Source organism: Miscanthus floridulus, chromosome 10 (genome assembly GCF_019320115.1).
Source record: "Miscanthus floridulus cultivar M001 chromosome 10, ASM1932011v1, whole genome shotgun sequence".
Classification (NCBI taxonomy): Eukaryota; Viridiplantae; Streptophyta; class Magnoliopsida; order Poales; family Poaceae; genus Miscanthus; species Miscanthus floridulus.
The window spans coordinates 90,219,971-90,242,534 of NC_089589.1; the positions used below are offsets into that span (position 1 = coordinate 90,219,971).

The 22,564-nt window shown below is 45.3% G+C and overlaps 1 pseudogene; it reads right to left on the reverse strand.

Moving 5' to 3' along the window:
- Positions 1–16,733: 16,733 nt before the first annotated feature.
- LOC136485069 (GRAS family protein RAM1-like) lies at positions 16,734–21,549 on the reverse strand (annotated as a pseudogene).
- Positions 21,550–22,564: the final 1,015 nt, after the last annotated feature.

Here is a 22,564-nt window from a genome sequence, read left to right on the forward strand (position 1 = left end):
TATGAAGTTTCATGATCTCAGTGCGGATCGTGTCAGCTTTGTATATAATTCTTGAGAAGTTTTCTATATAAAGAATGTTGTTAAAAGAGCTTTTACACAAAAGAACTTTGATCATTGTTAAAGCTATACCTTGAATCCCTGAGCCTGCATTACTGAGTTTATCAGTTAATATTTCGGATAAGTCTTGTTGAGTACATTCGTACTCAGGGTTCGTTGACCCCTTGTTGTAGGTGAGCCTCATGAGCAGATCTGTTTTGGATCGTGCTGCATGACTATCGTTCGTTCTGGCGATGAGAAGTAAATGTGTGATCCTTGGGCAGGATGTTTATTTTGTGTGTTATGTATATATTAATTATGCCACTCCACTACTACTATGGTTTGTAATAATTAAAGAACTTAGTTTGTAAGGTTTGAAATAACTGGTTTGTAAACTATGTTATCGTAAGACTTTCGCTGTTTTTACTCTGGTTTTGATATTTGAATAAATGTTGTAATACTACAATGACTCTGTAACGTGATCCTGCTCGGAAATCGTGGATGATTCGGGGTTCCCCGAGGACACCCGACAGTCTTTTTAAGTTCATGGAAACATATGCATAGATGTTAGAGGTCGCCGGACAGTGACAGGTGCATGTGGGCCCTATAACTTAGGAGGTTCTGCCACAAGCTGTGGGGGTATTAACCCCTATACCCTTACGGCTAGGCTTGGGCCAGCCTGGACTAGGGGTTCTGGCCCTATAGAAGATGACACGTGGCCCAGCCAATCTGCTCAGAGTCCCGCGCAAGGAATCAGGGCAGACTTGGAGATCAAGCAAGATCCTGGTCGGTTAGAATAGGAATCCTTATCCGGCCACCTATGGCAATTGTAACTGGTTAGGATTAGTTTCCAGATCTATAACCCTGCCCCCCAGACTATATAAGGCGGGAAGGGGACCCCTCTCAAAAACATCTCTCATTGATATACAACAATACAATCAGACATAGGATGTAAGTATTATGCCTTCACAGCGGCTGAACCTGGATAAAACCTCATGTCTGTCTTGCGTCACCATCTTGTTTGTAGCTTGCGCATCTGTCTGCCAATAATCTACTATCTTGGGCATACCCCTAGGTAGACTGCCGACCATATTTCATCGACACTAGGTAGGGGCCTTTCATATTCAGACTAATCTTGTGTTTTAGATGAGAATCATCTTCAACTTCGGTGATGAACCAGAAGAGGAGCAACCGGGCAAGAGGATCACCTTTGGCAAGCTCGACTTCATCGCTGACCAATTTAGGGACCTATGCCTTTAGGAACCGAAGCCAGTCGAGGAAGGAGAACAGTCCCTCTAGATCCATGCTTTCACTGCCGGACTGGAGGAGGCTATGGATGTAAGACCAGACACCCTCGCAAGGTACCTCAAGCATTATGCCCATGTTTTTGTCAAGGATGGGCGAGAATGTTAGCCGGTCCCCACTTTCCACATCAACAAAACCATGGATCTTGACTCCGCTTTAGATCTGATACCAATACCTCATCGTCCCACTTCAAAATCCTCAGCAAGATTAGGGCGAACGGCGACAACCCATGGCGAGACACTCTCACAGGCTGCGGTGGAACCCACCGAACCTCCCACGGAGGAACTCTAGCCCCAATAATGACAGACCAAGATGACATCGATGAGACCACCAATTAGCAAGATTGGTGGGACGCCGCCGATGTATCTAGACTCATTGACCCAGAGGCTTTTCATCGCTTCCTCTACAGCTGTGACCAGCTACTCAAGGACTCAGATTCCGATGGCGATGATAAAGAGGTCATCTCACATGCGTCGGGCACTAACACCAAACCATCGCTAGACGAGCAGCCAAAACTCGGATAGTTCCCAATGATGAAAGGGTGAAGCCTTTCCCCTAGTTTGGAAAAGTAGTGGGGTAGCGAGGCCGGTCACTCAAGCACTGACCCCACCTCGAGAAAGTCTTGATACCAATCGTGTGCCTAGAATCCAACGGCCAACGGTTGCGAGGAAGAGGGGGTTATCATCCCTCCTTTATCTAGAAGGGAACCCCCATTAGGCAACAAATCACAAAACAGAAACATTTGAAGGAAGGACCTGGTTACCATGTGCGCCCCCAAGCTGAGTAAGGCTAGAAGCTCTACGAGCTAGCTTACATGCATAGCTGCATGACTGCACCGGTCATCTTGTCATGCTCTCACCCACCCAAGAGCCCGATCGTTCTTGACTCGCCAGTCATTCGGGATTGGAAACCCAAAGCTGAACGGCCCTTCCATCATCAACAAGAGACCTCACACAGGCAAAAGAGATAACTAAGGGCTACAAGGAGGAAGGCAATGGCATTGTCCCCCCAACTTCAAACCAACACCAACCTTTGCTCCCGAAGACACGATCTAGCGGTGGGAACTCACTGAGCACCCAAACATCAGCAGACAATGATCAATTATGTTTATTTCACCCCCGCTATTTCACATTTTCCTCATTGCATTACATTCTACGAGAAATCTACATGTATCCATTTGATGTGAATGTATACCAACACCTCCCAAGCACCTCGAGGAAGGTATTCCTGAATCACTTGGGGGCTGGCTATATCAGAATGACCCAGTCACAAATGTCTGTAGCTACTATGATCGAAAGGTTACACTAACCTACCATCGCGATCAGAGACTACAGGAATGGTCCCACAGACCGTGCACCCACCTCTTTTTTCCTTTCACCGAACAAAGTCTTATAGCATTAAAATGGTATAAGTGACTTAACAACACCTCGGGTGTACTCCACCAGGACATTTCATTCTGGTCAGATAATCACCAGGTAGTTAGCCCAAAGCTTAAACCAGCATCAAATGCTAAAGACAAAGAAAGACCAAAGACAAAAATAGTATGAAGGCTATGTGAAACATAAATTTGCTACGAACGACATCTTTCTGCTCCTAAACACATCAGGAGCACCACCCCAAATGCTGATTAGACACAAGGTTGAGGTTCAATGTGTGAGGGACATTACCCACAATTGAGTTCTGGCCAGCCCAACTCGACCAAAATTCACCGTGAGTCAAAGCTCTACGCTCCTAAAACTCGGCGAGCCACTTCCTCAGAATAACCAAGGAAAGCTTTGGTTTAGCATGACAAAACAACCAAGTTCCCTAACCCTAACACATCTTACAAGATATTAAGGGGGCACAAAATTAACGTCGGCATAGCTACACTAACCGACCAATATGCCACCCGAGGTATGGCTACGACTAGTCAAATGGTGTACAAACAGAATGCTGGGGGCTACATGCACATGACAATACTCATCATAGAACCAAAGGACGGTCCCTAGATGACCTATCCTACTCGAATGGTAATACGCCCTATGGGCGCATGTTGATTATGGTGTGGCTCCAACTCTCGGTTGCGTCACGCTAACCCACCCGAGCATTCGGGGCTACTAGCGCACATAATCACCATGTATAGAGGACTCAACTTGCAAAAACACCAGGAAACTGCAGGGTCCGAGCTTTATTACACCTTCTTTTTACAAAGAGGTACATAATCTATTTCTAAAGAGGGGCATCCTTGATGATCCACTCCACGTCAATGATGGCAACAATTGCCTTAGTGTTACCGCTAAACTCAACAATCAGCCCACGACGTCAACATCATCAACAATCTCCTCCATCGATGGGAACTTGGGCGTCACCCCTCGCAGATCCACCTTGTGATGGAGCCAAAGATGAGTTGCGGTCAAAGCTCCCACGACCCTATGGTGAATGCCATGAGCCACCACCTCCTTAATCTACATCGAGAGGCAGTGGAACCAATCGGGAATGCTCATCCCCGCTGGCAACACCATCATGATGGTGACAATCGCCGCATCATGAAGGGCCCAATAGCCCACATCGCTGGACTATGCTAGAGCAGCAAAGGAACATGCCCAGGCGACTGCATCATTCCATCCATAGGCTGCCTCTGCCAACTGCCAGGCCAGATCCTCGCTGGCCCGACTCTTCCCTACCACCTTAGGCTATGCGGCGGCCAGCTACTCCTTAATGTCTATAAAGAAAAGGGACGGAATCAGAGTTGCCCCCATCAAGATGCATATCGGATAGATCTCGAAGAAATGAAACCCAACTCACCGGCAAGCTCCGCCTAGGTTGCCGCCGCCGTGGCCTTGGCCTCGCTGACCTTTCCATTTGCGATGTCAAGCGTCGCCCTAGCAACTAAGATATACTCCCTCAGCCACCTCTCCTCTTGAGTGACATCACGAAGGGCTTCACGCGTCATGTCAGCCTCTTGCAATATGGTAAGCAAACCTCCCTTGCCATTGCCTTGCCTCAATGAAAGTTGCAACGATAATGGAGCATCCCATTAAGTGGAGGCTTTGGAGCAGGACGGGCCATCGAGATCGCCCTACAATAGACGACTCGCTTAAATTGCCGCCTTTCTCGACAAGTTCAAGGGGCAGATCTACACTTACCTGAGTCGCACTAGCGTCTCATGGAGAAGAACGGGGCCCTAGAACACATGCTTCCTGGTGGTCCCCTCCTCCTCCATTTCTACCCTCTCACGTTTGTCACCGACCATGGATGATGAACAAAGGCTCATGGAAACTACGGCAAACTATGAAAGGTAAAAATGCAGAAGCTATAGCACAAGCTTACTAATCCTCTCCTCTTCCTCTATTTTTATAGGCAGGGAACGTGCACGGCTAATGGAATTCCAATAATCTTTGCAAGCTGAGGTGTCAGTTAAGGCTAGGCCATGTCCCCACGATCTCTGAGGGGATGCCTTCCGAGAAAAACGTGTGGGGAAATGAGCCGCTGAAATTGATGCCTCAGCTTCACCGAGAAGGAATACATCCATGCAACCATGAGAACCATGGAGCCTAATGGCCCAAAACTCGATGTACCATCACCCGAGCCGGTGCTGGTGAGTGGTTTGAATTTTAGATCGTGTACTCGTCCTAGCTTACCCTCACAGCAGTTGTAAGCGGTAGTGATTCGTTCACTATCGACCCTGCCCCAACTAGAGTTAGGGGGTATTTGGGAGGGTTACTAGTCTGACCCTAAAATTGCTGACACTCAGTGTCACATAAATCTCCCAATACCCGGATGAGCTCGAAGTACCTTATTTCAGCGGATGTGTGCCCGTTTGTGGGAAACTAGAAAACTAGTTGGCCCATGGCTGTAACCAAAGTACGAGCTCCTAGAATCTAGAAGAAGAGTTTTATGACATGCCTCCACTGGTTAGGCTTTGTCTTGCCCCTCCTATTCATTAGGATGCGGACATTCACTCGTTCTACCCATTACCAGCTCGAAGAGTAATATGCGCAACTGCCCACAGCTGCTCATGCATTCATTACTCGCCCACAATAATTCTTGGCTCGAGATGCTATTATATTGGCCTCAGGGCTCTAAGATAATGACATCAATCCTTCCACTAATGGGGCCCATGAAAATTTGAGATCTATTACTTAATGGGTCTCGAAGAAAAATGTGATGCCCTGAGTGTTGTTAACCGAATGACCCAAATCAGGTCATCCAAAAATCAACTGGCATAGTGATGCGTGAGGAATGGTGGTGCAACTACCCCATCCTCATTATTGTTCTACTACTAGGACTTAATGATGCACAACCACTAATTATACACCAGAATACCTCAGGAATCAACTTCTCGAGTACCGTGGTGCTACCACCCAACCACAGCGCCTACGGGTGTCCTGGAAGCCACGCTTCCGGTTATCGAGTGCCACCACCTGAACATGATGTTGACAATGTCCTGAGGGCTACGCCCAGGAAACTACATTTCTTGATATAGGTGTACCACCTGAGCTAGGTGCTTACAGGTGCCAGAGAACTACGTTTCTTGATGTACGATGTACCGCTGTGCCACTCGATGCTTGAAGATGATTCTTGCTACCCGAGAAATGCTCTTGGCACTTGAATGGTGACATACTAGCTACCCAAACATTTGGGTATATCTAGTTGCACTGCTCAAAACTTCAACAACCCGAAGGTGCTCACTAGTACTTACAGTATGTAGAACTTGTAGGGGAATTGCAACATTCCAAGGACTAAGGCTACATGCTAGCTTATCATTAAGTCCTATGGCGGCTACTATCAGATATATGAGCTAGGGGTACCCACACTGTTTGTATATGTGACTACCGCCAAGCTATCAGCCCAGCAGCCACCAAGGAGGAGGCCCGCGAGGGCTGACGTGATTGACCAACGTGGAGATCAAGGCAAACCAAGGCAGGTGAATCTAGATGATAGCTAGGATCAATCTGTTGCGCGTATCGTGTAGCAAACTAGGAACTCAATCTGATAGCCTGTTCGCCCTCTCTATAACCCTACCTCTCCTACTTATATAAAGGAGAGTAGGGACCTCAGGCTTGGGATTGACACCAACCGCCGTTCCAATCTACCTCGTAGCTAGGAGCAATAGCCCCTGTAATTGAGTATACGAATACATGATCAGCCGCACCATTAGAGTAGGGATTAGCATGCACTATGCCCCAAACCAGTATAAATCCTTGTGTCTCGTGTACTACCATCTAGATCTATCTACGCGATCACGTTGCTAGGCATTGCCGGAGCTAAAAAATCCGACAAAGCCACTCAACACTATTCCTACACTCAAACAAAATAGTGCACCAGCATGAATGCAACAAAAGTGTTTCTGAAACCTTATATTTGATTTTAATATTCATGAAAATTATTATTTGGCCTAGGTAAATCATGAATAATTAAATCAAAATAAGAAAAATTATTTACTATTTCCGAAATTGATTTTTAGGGTGTTACAAACCTACCCCCTTAAGATGAATCTCATCCTCGAGATTCGGAAGACTGAAAGAGATGAGGATGCTCTCACTTTAGGTCTTCTTCTCTTTCCCATGTTGTCTCATCCTCGGAATGCTTGTTCCACTGAACCTTACACATTCTGATAACAATACTCTGAGTGACTCTTTCTGCTCTGTCCAAGATCTTGATAGGGTACTCAGTATAAGTGAGATCTTTGATATCAAGCTCTTCCAAAGGCAATTGTTCTTTAGGCACACATAAGCACTTCTTAAGTTGTGACACATGAAAAACATTTTGCACCCCCGATAGATTTTCAGGTAACTTAAGCTGATAGGCTACCTCACCTCTTCTTTCTAGAACCTTGAAAGGGCCCACATACCTTGGTGCCAACTTTCCTTTAACATTAAACCTCTTGATTCCCCTCATTGGTGAAACCTTGAGATACACATAATCACCAACTTCAAATACCAACTCTCTTCTTCTAGTATCTGCGTAGCTTTTCTGCCTTGATTGTGCCACTTTTAGATTCTGCCTAATTGTTTGCACTTGTTTTTTCTGCTTCTCTCAAGATATCTAGGCCAAACACTAGTCGCTCACCTACCTGGTTCTAGAATAATGGTGTTCTAGCACTTTCTGCCATATAATGCTTCAAAAGGTGACATTTTCAAACTTTTCTAGTAGCTATTATTATAAGAGAATTCTGCATATGACAAGCTTTTATCCAAGCTAGTACCATACTAAAGTGCACATGCCCTCAACATATCTTCTAGGATTTGATTTGTTCTTTCTGTTTGCCCATTTGTCTAGGGGATGATAAGCAGAACTGAAAATTAGCTTTGTGTCCATGGATTCATGGAGTTTTTGCTAGAAGTGTGATGTGAACTGAGTTCCTCTAGTCAGAAAGTATCTTCTTTGGTACGCCATGCAAACACTACTATCCTCTCCATATACAACTCTGCTAACTTTGCTCCCGAGTATGTGGTTTTGATAGGAATAAAGTGTGCCACCTTGGTTAATCGGTCCACGACAATCCATATTGAGTCATACCATCTTTGTGTACAAGGTGAACCCACTATAAAATCAATGCCTACTTCTTCCCATTACCATTCAGGTCTTTTCATGGGTTGAAGTAGTCCTGTAGGTCTTTGGTGTTCTGCTTTGACTCTTTGACATGTATCACATAGTGCCACATATTATGCTATATATCATTTCATTCCATACCACCAGTACCTCTCTCTAAGATCAAGGTACATTTTAGTGCTCCCTGGATGTATAGAATAAGTAGAGTTATGAGCCTCTCTTAGTATCATGTCTTTGATAGATTTGGAATCAGGCAAGCAAATCCTTTTTCCACACCACATAGTTCCATGATCATCCAGGGAAAACCTAGGAGCTATTCCAACTACAATGTTCTACGGCAATTTCATTGATTTTTTCATCTTACAACTGTCCTTTGCGGATTTCACGCTCTAAAGTGGGTTCCACTTCCAACTCCATGGTATTAGCCACTATTAACAAATTCAGTAGTGCGAAATCTTCACATAACTCCTTTGGAAGTTGGGACACATAAGCCATGTTAGCCTAACTCCTTCGGCTGAGAGCATCAACTTCCACATTTGTTTTCCCGGGGTGATAGTGTACCTCAAGATCATAATCTTTTATTAACTCTAGCCATCTGCGTTGCCTCAAATTCAAATCTTATTGTGTGAAAAATGTATTTTAGACTTTTATGGTTGGTGTAGATTTCACACTTATGACCGATCAAGTAGTGCCTCCATATCTTTAATGCGTGCACCACTACTGCCAACTCCAAATCATGCATTGGATAGTTCAACTCATGCTTTCTTAACTGCCTTGATGCATAGGCAACAACCCTGCTTTCTTGCATAAGAACATAGCCTAAGCCTTGTCTTGATGCATCACAATATATAGAAAAACATTTAGAAATGTCTAGTAGAACTAGCACTGGGGTTGTGGTTAACCACTTTTTCAACTCTTCAAAACTGGCTTGACACTTTTCTAACCATACAAATTTGGCATTCTTCTCAAGCAGAGCTGCCATTGGTTTTGCAAGCTTTAAGAACCCTTCTATGAACCTTTGATAGTATCCTAACATACCAAGGAAACTTCGAATTTCACTCACATCTTTGGGTGGATTCCAACTCAGCACATCTTTAACTTTATTTGGATCCACAGCCACTCCACCATTTGAAATAACATGCCCAAGAAAAGATAATTCCTTCAACCAAAACTCACATTTGCTCAACTTGGCGTAGAGCTGATGTTCTCTGAGCTTCTGTAGCACTAGCCTCAAGTGTTCTTCATGTTCTTCATTTTTGGAGTATACCAAAATATCATCTATGAACACCACCACAAACTTGTTGAGGTATTCCATAAAGACATTGTTCATTAAGTACATAAAGTATGCAGGTGCATTTGTTAGCCCAAAAGACATAATTATAAACTCATATAGCCCGTATCGAGTTGTGAAAGTAGTCTTTGGAATGTCAGATGTGTGGATCCTCAGTTGGTGATACCTGGATCGAAGGTCAATCTTGGAAAATACACAAGCACCTTTTAGCTGATCAAACAGATCATCAATTTTTGGCAGCTGGTACTTATTATTAATAGTCACCTCATTAAGCGATCTATAGTCTATGCACATTCTTTGGAACCCATCTTTTTCTCAACAAACAAAACAGGTGCTCCCCATGGTGATGAACTAGGGCGTATATAACCCTTATCTTGTAACTCCCTTATCTGCTTCTTGAGTTCTTCTAATTCATTCACTCCAATTCTATATGGTCTTTTTGCTATAGGTGTAGTGCCAGGCAAAAGTTCTATTATGAACTCAACATCACGTTCAAGTGGCATTCCTGGCAAGTCATCAGGAAAACATCTAGAAATTCATTTACTATTATGATATCTTCTTTAGAAGTACCCTTCACTGGTTGAGCTTACAAATTCCTCCTGTAGGCTTGGTGACTTCCACTTCAATTTCATCCCCTGATGGTGTTGTTAATACCACTATATTGTTTTTGCATTGTATGATGGCTTTCCTTTGTTTCAACCAATCCATACCTAGAATCAGCTCAATTCCTATTGTTTTCAAAACTATTGGGCTGGTAGTAAACTCTACCCCCTTAGAACTGAACTCACAGCAGGGCATCTTAACTTAGCTTCCTCTTCACCTCCTGGTGAGCGAACTATCATAGGGAGTTTCATAGCACGCGTGGGTGTACCATGTTTCTTGACAAATGGATAGGCAATATAAGAATGTGTTGCAACCGTGTCAAAAAGAACTGAAGCATAACTAGAGTTAACTAGGAACATGCCAAGCATTACTTTTGGTGCATCTTTGGCAGTCTCAGCAGTCACATGATGAAATTTCCCGCGCACATAATTTTGTTGTGCTGACTTGCTTGCAGATGAATCCTTCAACATCTGATTACTAGGATGACCCTGAGAATTCTGCAGTTGTCTTCTTTATGGCAATTGTAAGAATAGTGGCCAGACTCACCACAACCATAGCACTTGTTATTCCTTGGTAGAACAGGGGTGTTGGGAGTGCTAGTCTTCATTGGAGCATTATTTGTTTGAATTTGTGGAGGATCTTGAGTTTGATACTGCACTTGCTGCTACAGGATATGCTGTTGATTCTGAGTGTGATTAGCCACATTCCAATGCCCTTGATGTTTCTACTGGTTATTCTAGGGTTGAGCATAGAGAGGATGAATTATTGTTTCCTGACTGCTGCTCTTGACACTTTCCTCTTTTTCTGCTCCATTTCATTCCGATTATTTTCAATCACCAGGGACCTTATCAACTAGCAATTGAAAGCTGGCAAAGCTATGAGAGAGTAATTGGTACTAGCAAGCCATCATTTAAACCCTCCATGAATAGTTCTTGCTTCTTGTAATCTTCATCAACATATGTGGGTGCATAACGTGAAAGTTGGGTAAATTTATCCTTGTATTCACTTATGGACATTCCTCCTTGTTTCAAGTTGAGAAATTCTTTCTTTTTAAGATTCATAAGTCCCACTGGCACGTGATGTGAGCAAAAACTAGCTTTGAATTCCACCCATGTAATTTGGTTGGGATTAGGGTGGCCATACTGGAATGCTTCCCACCAATCAAGTGTAGCTCCCTGGAGTTGACCTATAGCATAAAGCACCTTTTCACGACCATTGCATTGGGCAATTTCAAGTTGCCTCTCCACTGCATGGAGCTAATCATCTGCTTGTAGTGGGTCAGGAGAGTGACTAAAGGTAGGCGGGCGTCCCTTCAAGAATTCACCCTACTTACTTCTGACTTGTGGAGCATGTTGTGGAGGATTGTTCTGCAAGTGTTGGATATTCTGTGCCATCTGTTGGATTAATTGAGTTTGCATCATAAGAAGCTGCTCCACAGATACTGGTGGTGGAGGAGGTGGTTGGTTCTGATTATTCCCTCTCTAGGTAGAACTCCTAGTTTTAACCATCTATTCCAAACAAGAGTTTCATCAGTTCAACATTCTTCAAACTGTAGTTGACTTGATAAAAGATGCAAGATAAGGGATAAGCGATAAAGTGTATGAAGGGTTGATGGGAGACATACAACATGAGGAACCCCACTATCTATTCACTAAGCCTTATACCTTAGTTCTTAAAACTAGATGTAGTTATAGGCATCACCCCACAACTCATCCACACTCAGTACAAAAATCCAAATCGGACATAATCATAATAACAAGCATGCAAACATTTAGCTACACTTGGCATGCATAAGACTCAACTAAAACTTGATACTAAGCATTCTTTTTACATAAAGTGTAGTCTTCTATAGATTAACAAGGGTTCATCATCTCCTTCATCCAGGCCACGCAAGCAGAAGATGAGATTGAGGATCTAGTAGCATAAGTACCAAAATTTTCAATAGAATGGAGAAGAGGAATTAAGCATAGTTTTCATGAAAATACAAGGTAGAGAGAGTCCTTAAAATGATCATTTCTAACTAGGTTGAGCGTCCTACAGTCAGCACTGCTTTGATACCAATTTGTAACACCCAATTTTATAAATAAAACTGAGGGAAGAGTATATGTGGGCCCAAGAAGTCCCAAACCACATATACTTACAAATTGTATTAATATCAGAACATGTGCAACGTTTACAACTTTATTACACTACAATATTGTAGCTCAAAAGCTTAACATATCAGAAGTGTCTCTATCTCCGGGCTCCATTCCACTGGGACTCTGACTGGTGACACCCTCAACCTAGATCTCCTAGAACTCTTCTGGAAACTCCTCATACGCTCCACCAACTAGCACCCATCTGGGATTTTTGTTGAATAATGACAAGTGTGAGCGCACCATACTCAGCAAGTATAACTATGGGGGATGCAAGGCTCAGAGGCTTGACATGGGTTACTGCGGTAAGATTTTAGTTGATCATATTTTATTTTTATACCTGAGTTGCTAACTTAGTGAGAAAACCCATTCCCATGTAAAAAGTAATTATAGCATCAATATTAAAGATATCTCCCATCCAACCACATATCTGGCTATACATAAAGGATCCAGGCCGCTCGTGTCCGTGAGCACGGCTGATATATCAGTTTGATCAAACTCTACAGAGTGTGTACACTTTCACCTTGAGTCGTGATTCCCATGTGCCAGGGTTTGCAAAGCCCACAATACCTCTTCCTAGGAGGTGTGGCAGGGTCTCACTACGAAGCCTTTCACTAATTACCCTAACAAGTTAGTAGCCGCAAGGTTTCAACAGCAAGTGTATATGGATTCTCTCCTCCCAAGTGGCACACATGACCGCAACCCTATACTCACTTGGGCAGGACAAGAGCCATATCCAACATGGCACCCCCTCTTGCGCCTTTTGGTGACCAGTAATAAGCTAGAGAAAACTAGTTACATGACTAAGACCATGCCCATTTGATTCTCAAGGCTGTACGGATGTCCTAGGTTGCCGCTTTAAGTGACAGTCCTTATGGAGAGCAACTAGAGCATAAAAGATCCCATGCTCCAACCCCCTTCTTACCAAGTTGCTAAAAAACATCTTTTATTCATGGTTGCATATATCCATTTGTCAATATTAACATTAAGAATTTGTTGAGCATAGCAAAACTATCCTTCTCTTATGCAAAACCTCTCATGGGTAACAAGGATTACAGATCAAGTATTTCTAGGCATGTCCGTAGGGTATATCAAATTTAGACACATGCATATGTATAAAAGTGATTAGAGTTGCTAGGTAACAAGGAAACCATAGGCTATACTTGCCTTGCTCACAAGCTTGATCTTGGAACTGCTCCTCAAAACTTGATCCTCGAACTGCTCACCCTCTATAAGTGAGATCAGCACCAATCAAGAATTCCAGAAAGTCATTACATGCAAGAAAATTATACATCTATTAGAACATTACACCAAACAATAGAAACATATAGAGAAACACTTAAAAGCTATTCTACACGTTTCTATGAACACATGAACGCGAAGATCACTCTAATCGAACCTAGAATAAGAAAGTTATGAACAAAACTATTTCCAGAGACTTTTCTATAAATAAATTCATTTTTCTAACCAAGGCCTACAACGTGATTAAACATAAAATAGAGGGGTTTTAGAGCAAAAATAGCCTCTCTGGACTGAATGTTCAAAAACCAGAGAGATCGGGGTCTAAAACGCTAAAAACTGGACCTAAATCTTAGGCTTTTAAAACTATGTTGGACGGCTGGTTAATTTCCAAAAACTCTAGGGTCCTATGCGCAAACTACACAGCTGCTGTCTTCTAGGCGCCGGCACGGTGCCACGCATCGTAGCACGGTTGGCTGGGGCCATGGATGCAGCCGTGGACCGCACGCACGGGCTCGGTCCACCGTGGACCAATAGCGGGGGCTCGCGACGGCGCACCATTGGGGCGGCCCGAGCTCACCGGCGAGTAGCCGAAGCGGCGCTCTCGGCCTCAGCTCACGACGCGGGTAGCACCAAGGCGAAGCAGGGGCGATGGTGAACGCGACAAGGGACTCGACACGGCTGGAGGGGCTCACCACTATGGCGATGGCGGTGGCGAGATCTGCAGAGAGAGAGAGAGAACTCCGGTGAGGTCTAGCTCACGCAAAGCGAAGGAAAAGGGCTCGGGGTTGCTCCTAACGGATGCGGCCTCACCTTCCGTGGCTCGACAACATCATGACGGCGATGGCGGCTTGCCGGGGATGGAAACCGAGAGGTGGGAGGGGGTGCGGACGCGAACTGGAAAGGGTAGTTTGAGTTCGAATATGCGCGGCTTGCTTTGTTTAAAAGATCCAGTAAAAAAGGGTAAAGGGGCAAGACCAATTCCCTTTTAAAACCAAGTGGCCATAGATGCCCAAGTCTTCTTTTCTTGTTTGGGAAAGGAGAAGCTAAGGCTTGCTGTGGAGGGAGGAAAAAGCACACCACAAGATTTATTATGTATAAGTTCAAATTAGAAATATCCAATAGGTTAGTTTTTGTACTGCTACAAAAGACAGCTCGCTCGGAGACAAGCACAGTACCCAACCCACGAGATGTTAGTCCCCTGGGCCTAGCCATACCAAAGGAAAGTAAAGCTATTTCCGTAAGAAGCTTTGAAAGACCCAACTAGACCCAATCCGTATTCCTTAAACTAGGAAACAACTAGGTCTGATAAGGGTTTTCCATTGTATACCATACTTCCAAACTATATATGGAGAGGTACACCCCCGATCGACCATATAGCCAATAATTATCACCACCCCCGCTCCTAGCACATGACACATAGAGAAGCTGTTATTCACTAGATGTATGATATCACATACCCGAACTAGTATAAATTCTTGTTCTTGTGTGCTACCCATCTAATTCCCTATACTTGAAATGTTGATCACTAGTGGGACGCAAAATCCTATGACACTAAGCCCATATGCACAAGTTATAATAAATGTCGCATGCCCATTTGCCTGTCTTTTTAATGGACTTTAATGTTTAAACCCATGAGTAAAGATGGAAGGTATAACATCAATTAGTATGATACCGCTAGATGATATCGAGATGGAGGTGCTCCTCCCGTGTATATAAGTACAAACCCCTTATAGAAAAAAGGTGTACCAAAACTATTATTATATATGAAGCCACTTAGCTTTGGAAATCCATAAGGTTGTCAGTTAATTTTTTTGTATAAGTTTCTTTATTACGCCGTCATGTATTTTTTTTTCATTCTCTCCATTGTGCTATCAGCAGAACTAATCTATCCCGATCATCGGTGTGCACCAGGTAACTAGGAGAGCAAGTCTATGGAACCTCTCCCCCTTGGTTGACAAGCATGATGGCTGGCGTTCAGTTTCCATGGACCACCATTCATTCAAGTCAAGCGGTTTTGCACACCTTAGTCTTCATTGCGGACTTTGTTCAAGCATTCAAGACACAACAATATGAGAAACCACCCATCCACTGAATCGTAGGGTTCGTGCCCGAACTTGGTATAAACCTATATGTTTTGTGTACTACCCTATTAAGACCTAGTGAACAACACTAAATTTTGCTCATCAATGGTATGAAATAAAGTAAAAACCATATCAAACACTGATAATTTGTAATCCCATAATTATAAATTATTATTTATGCCATTATTAAACAAAGTAAAATATCACATCAAATCTACATCTAAATTACAAGTATCCTCTATTGTTTAAAGCATATAAATAACCATAAATTACACCTATTGACATTTCTAAAATATCCTCTTCTATTACTATTATACTCTTAATATACAAAATACAACATACAGTAAACATACATGTTGTCCATTATGTTGGTCAAGTATACATGTATGCATGAGCAATAAATATATATTTTATGTTTTACTTCCTCTGTTTCAAACTTTAAGGTTTTTTTTTGTTTTTCCTAAGTCAAACATGATTTGCTTTTACCAATTTTATTGAAAACATATTAATATCAATAATATCAAATAAATGCAGTATCAAAACATATTTCAGTGGTGTGCTGTAATGAATCTAATCTAGGTGATGTAGATATTTGTGTGTTTTTTATGAACTTGGTCAAAACTAGAAAATTTCAGCTTAGAACAAAATTGAATCGACATACAATTTGAAATGTGGTGAGTGGAAATGTTCCTTAACAACTCATATACCAATTACACTAACAAATAATTTATATTATATTAAAATTCATGACAATGATTTATGGAATTGTAACTATGGATAACTATATACATTTAACTAAAACATTATGACATATAAATATTTGTACTGATACTATTAAGCACTTTCTCATGATTGTTTGATACTGAAAAAATTAACATCTTGAATGGTGGAGGATGTTAGTGTAGACAAAGTTGGCTATAACCTTTCTCATCATTTTGATTTCTTTGGAGTAAATAGTGATTATTAGGCTTGAATATAATATTCTCTTGAAGGTTAGCATCATTATTGCCCCCTGCTGCCTCTCACCTCAAAGTCTACTACCAATCTTGAGCTCTATGGTGTAGGATTACATAATTCTTTATGCCATCATATATAGTAATAAACAATTCTCAATCTAAAATCCTGTAGGTTTTAGTAAAATACAAATGGAGAATCTGAACAAAAAAGACTAATAAGCACAAGAGTTTTAACTTAATCCGAGGTTAAAAAAATATGTAGAAACATCTGAAAATCATAACCAATAAATTTTACACAACCGGTAGAAAATGAACAAAGAGACAAGTAATTTTAATTACTTATAGGTATTACACACGAACATCTAATGTTTCTATTTTCTAATGATCTAACCCATATTAGACCACAGGTTGATGAACTAGTGAAGTTCAATACACCATCGCTTCTCTCCCTTGCCTTTTGTATTAGGCATACATATATGTGAAAACAAGTAAATCAAACTTAATTTCATCATCAGTGGCTCAACAACATATATCTTTAATATGCTTGCTCCTCTCCATCAGAGTATACCTTTATCTTGTATTTTTCACATGACAAATCTCACAATCATACAGGAAGCTAATTAAGGATCCAAATATAACCACACATGCATCCATGCAACAGACAAACCTAACAGTTGTCAACTCTCCGCTGAGGCCGCGCCGATGACGATCGACGAGCACTGACGAATGACGATCATCAGCACCGCCACGCGGAGGCGGCGATGATGGCGCGATCCTGCCAGCCGAGGAGGAGGCAGCCCTTGTCCTCGGTGAGCCGGTACCCGTCACCGGCGCCGTAGAGGCCGAGCAGGACCTGGCTCTGGCCAACGGCGGCCGCGCTGAGCGGCACAGGCTCGAAGCCGCGGCCTTCCATGAGGCGCCTCCACCGGTCCAGCCGCTCGTGCCGCGCCACCCGCTCGGCGCCCTCGCATGCCACCACGTTCCGGATCTCCGGCGCCAGCAGGCACTGCTCCACCTTCATCCGCGGCGCCGAGTCCGCCGGGAACGTCGCGTCCAGCGAGTCGAAGATCGCCGAGTAGTAGTGCAGCGCCTCCAAAAACCTTCATACATACAATCAATCACGAGAGTGCAACACGATTAGTACTTCCTCATCAAAGGTAATTAGTGATGAATTATTGATACGAAATCAAACGATTTTTGAGTTGACCATCTTCACTGCCAACAAGGCTATCTTGGCAAGATCAAACGATTTCCGATGACTTACCTGCCCAGGAAGTAGGGGCCGTTGTGGCCGGCCTCCTGCTCGACGAGCGTCATGATCTTGGGCGCCTGGTCGCGGATCATGGAGAGCAGCGGGCCGAGATGCACGCCAGGAACGCGGTGCAGCCTGTTGACAGCGTTGACCGCGAGCGCCTCACCGACGCGGCGCTGGAGCGCGCCGGGGCGCAGGCGCTCGAGCCTGGTCGGCGACGGCGGCGTGGAACTCGAACGGCACGCGCAGGGACGCGGCGAGGGAGGCGAGGTGGCGCCCGGTCTCCCTTACGGCGGCCGAAGGGTGCCCGACGCCGGTGAGCCGCAGGGTCGGCGGGCCGCCGGGGCGCGCGGCCAGCGCCTGCAGGAACGCCGGCCACTGGTAGCCCTGCAGGATGTCGAGGTCGACAACGTGCACGCGGTCCTCGCCGTGGAAGGCCTCGAAGATGGCCTGGTTAGCGGTGAAGTGCGCGAACTTGATGTAGGGGCAGGCCTGGTACAGGATCTGGTAGATCTTGAGCGTGTCCGGCGACGGAGGGAACGTGTAGGGCGCGACGCCCGAGCCGGCGCCGCCGCGCGGCGTGGCGTGGCCACCGCCCGAGGAGGAGGAGGAGGATGGACGGGTTGGAGGAGAGGGTGAGGCGGGCGGCGAGGGCGTCGGCAAAGTAGGATGCGACGCGCTGCATTGAGTCGCCCAGCGGGGAGGCCACGCGGCGGAGGAGGTGCAAGTGGCGCAGCGCCGATGGCTGGTCCCCCTTGGAGACGAAGTCGGCGCACGCCAGGAGCAGATGCACCAGTTGAAGACCGCTGTCCTGTTCCTGCGTGCATCATCAGTGAATGGAGTTAGCACTGTTAATTAGATTAATTTTTGGGGATTTTTGTGCGGTTTTTTTTTCTTCTAAGGACTGATTTCACATATAGGAGCAGTATTGTGTTATTGTGTATAGTTGCTCCAACTAGGCCCAACTTAATATGAATCAGAGATGTTGTACCAAAAGCCAATCGAAGTTTTGACCATTATATTGGGTGATGAAAGACCCCACAACCAAGATAAACCCTTGCACATGTAGCAATAATATCATCACTGCTCGGAACTTCAGAAAGTCTCAAATGATGCAACCCCAGATAAAAGACATGCGCAAGATTATTAAGGACTTGTTTAGTACAACTATGATTCACTAATGAAGCAGTTTCTTTTAGCTTGGTCTGGTGGAGCAGCTCCACAGGTGAAAAAGGTTTGGCTAAAACTTCCCCGGTAGACAAAATGGTGAAATGTCCTTAAGGCCCTTGTGTTTTTTCTTTTCTTTCATCTTCCTGTTTCTGTATCTATCTATATCCCCTGCCTCATCCGCATGCCTCCAGTTTCTCCCAAATGCACCGCCTCCACACCTACCCCTCTCCGACCCTGCCCCCACTATTTCTCCTCTCCACTCGTCTTGTTGGACTCCGATCTCCTCTCGTGCAACACGACACTTCGCCTAGAGGCTTCGGTGCACCATGACCCATCGAGACTATGACTCCACCTTGACGCTCTAGTCTGCCGTGACTCCACCCCCACGCCATGCCCACCTCGGCGCCTCTGCCCCGCCTGCTGCTCCTCACACACTGGATGAAGGGTAGTTCAGGAGAGCCCAGGTGCTTGGATGAAGGAGTAGGGCGAAGATACTATTTTGGGCTCCATTGGAGGATTTCTGCTCTAGAGAGCGTGATTTGTGGAAGGAGCAAATCGAAGATGTCGCTTGCTATCCCTTTTGGTTGGCGAAGCCGTGGAGCTGCTATCGGAGCGGTCCTAGGAGCGCTACCAAAGAGGGCCTAGACCAAGCAATCGCTTCAGACCATCAAACAAAATAGTAGCAAGAAAAACAAGAATAAACACCCTAATAAGCAGGAACATCACAGGAACTCTAAATTGATCAGAAAATAATTATTTCGATGGCCAAAAATAATTTGATATCAAAATATATTATAACTCTAAAACTGTACTCCTGATCGTAATAAAGTCTAACGGAATTCGAGTGCGTAAACGACACGTGTTCATGAGAAGCAACACGGTGGTTTTTGGACTGCACTATTGTCACGTACGCACGTTCCGATGGTATCGATGATCTCAAAATATCCTAAGCATCTAGTTATATCTCTGTGTGGCTCCATTCCAAATCCTCGCAGAGGTCTCTACGCAGATGCCAACTAGCAGCATCATCAAGGCCACTTTTACTTTGGCAAGCTGGTTAACGCGCCTAGGAGTACGACAAAACAGCAATCGTAGCCGGTGACCGAACTACCTTGCTTCCTCACACAAGTAACGCGTATGGATGCAATGCATCTTTTCCTCTAGCTGCAACCGTTTGCATGCATATGCATGCATGCACTGTGACCATTTGGCCAATCCAGGAAAGCCCTTTACCTCTCTCATCTAGCTACAAACCTATACATAATACGAAACAATAAATGAATATGCCTATGTTTGAAATATATGTCAAATTTTCAGCAGACTTTCACCACAGCCGCTGCCCCTGGAAGGCGGGAAGGTCCTCTATCTGGGGAGAGGCTGGCGTCGTGATCCGGGGACGGACGTCGTATAGGCCAAGCGAGGAGTGACGGACGACGAGTAGGCTAAGCAGTTCCAAAAGCTTTTGCCTTGTTGTATCCATGACCGTATAGTCCTTTGCTTCTGTTGTAGCTGCTAGGCTTTTGCTCTAGCTGATCGACGTATCCTAGCTGCTGGTCATGCGCACTAGCGTCTTGCCAGTGGACATGGAACAGCCGGAGTTCATCGATGCTATAAAACAACTGCTTTCGTCTTAATAAAATATGGGTACATGTACCCGTTCGTGAAAAATATGTCAAATTTTGACGAAGGTTTTGCGAATCATTTTTTAGGTTATTTAACGTTCGTTAGATGGTAAATAAATCTAAATTAATTACCTGTTCGGCCTCTGCCTGGATGACTGAACCCAGCATGCTGTGCAGGGATGAGTCTGCTGCAGCTGCCCACTGATCAGATTTGGCCATCTGGTGCTGCAACGTCGTCAAGCCATCAGCCGCCGCCTCCAAACTGTGCTGCGTAGTACAAGTCAGACGTCAAGCCGACGCCCATCTGGAGCCCAGCGGCGGCTGCCGCTGCTGCGGCCGCCTCCTCTGCGCCTACATAGGCCGGCTCCGGCATGGCCAGGCACTCCGACAGCGTCGGCAGCTGAGAGGACGAAGGAGGAGCCACCGTGGTGACTGTGGCGGAGCTCCCACCGTTCTGCATTATTCCGGCCGCCACATGCTTCCCCAGCATCTGCTGGTACCCTAGGTAACCTCCCTCCTTGTACTTGTAGTCGTCGAGGAAGGAGGGTTCCATGGACGGCAAGGACAGGTTCTCACCATGGCCGTAGGGACGACGAGTACGAGAGAGACGACGGGCCGGTGCTCTGCTTGCCGCTGTTGCTGTGGGCGTTGTTGATGTACACCTTGTGCAGCGGGCTCTGCGACTTGCCCTTGCCATGGTTAGCAAGGCCACCGTACAGCGGCTGGGCACCGGCGGCGCCACTTCCCTGATCTAGTCCATGCGCGTAGCCCTGCTGGTGGACGCCGGCGGTGCTGAAGAGGTTGGCCGAGAAGGGTGATCGCCTTGGGGAAGAGTCTCGCCGAGGTGAGGATACCATGTACTCCCTCTTGGGGGATGACACCATGAAGTCCCTCCTCGGTGAAGACATCATGTAGTCCCTCTTTGGGGAAGACACCATGTAGTCCCTCTTTGGGGAAGACACCATGTAGTCTCTCTTGGGAGAGGAGACCATGAAGTCCCTCCTAGGGCTTCCGGTCGCCGTGAAGTCCCTCCTAGGAGAGAACACCAGGAAGTCACCCCCCGAGGCGCCCATTTGCTCGGCGAAGAGCGACTCCCACATGGCAATGTCCGGTGACTGGATCTCACTGTCGATGTCTCCGTCGAACCTGAGGGCTTGTAGGCTGGCTAGGGCATCATTGGCATCGATATCGGCCGACGATGGCACAACGATGTTTGACTCCGACACCGAGGCGGTGGGCGATGTCGGAGCTGCTTGTTGCTGCTGTAGTTTTGCGCCGGAGCTTGTGTCGACGCAGTTGAGCGTCCCCATGCTTGAACACATGAGAGAGACCAACCAATGATCACCTCTCCCCACCCACAGGAGGGTAAGGATACATATAACAAGAACACTCTGTAAGTTGGATGGATAGCAATGGAGAACACAGCAGTGCTTAGGTTGGCATTGATAAAGCTACAATTTCTATGAATTTAACCCAGGTTTGTGAGAGAAGGCGAAAGTGCGTGGGAAGAAGCTTGCAGCGTGTTTGGCTCCTCTATAATTCGTCCAGCTTGGTTGCAGGTGTTGAGGGAGGGATAAAGGGAGGAAGGCAGCGTGCCATGAATAGACCTTCTTGGAGGCATTGCCTTGGCGTATGCACAACACGTCAAAATAGAGTTTTGGTCGGTTGCTGAGGTAATGTTTCTGCCAATTCTCTTTGTACTGTACTACTGTTGGTTATTGTCTATTGGTCGATGGCACCTGCCAACAAAACGATAAAGCAGGTCTCACAAGAAACCAGATGTTCCAAGGTAGAAGGGACAAGGGACTCACTTGGGAGGAAACCCTGCTAGGGCATCATGGGTAAAATATGAGGAGAGACAACACACTTCAGCCCCCTTTAGCACGGCTCATCCAAAACGGCTTCACCGGTGAAGCCAAAGCCGGTGAAGCCAGAAAAACTAGCTTTTTTCGGCTTCTAGTTCATTTTAACCCCGGCTTACAAAACGGCTCCACGCTACAGTGCCTCGATTTACGCAAAATAGATGAAGCCGAAGCCGGCATAAGCCGTGCCAAAAAGGCCCTTCCTATATATGCAGCGCCACTACATGAGAAGATCGGAGTTCTCTAAAGGAATCAATGCAAGTATGTGCCACATATCTAAGTTACAGTTAACTGAAAACACACGAAGAACATATGTTGACACAAAAATGTAGCGATGTGATCAACACACAGCAAGCCGGACGATCTAAGTGGAACGAGATCAGAGATCTGCTTGGCTTCAACACAGAAAGCAGCCGATTCTGAAACCCAACGACGTGCTAGTCAATTTGACCTGCAATTGATAAGAAGAGAAAAA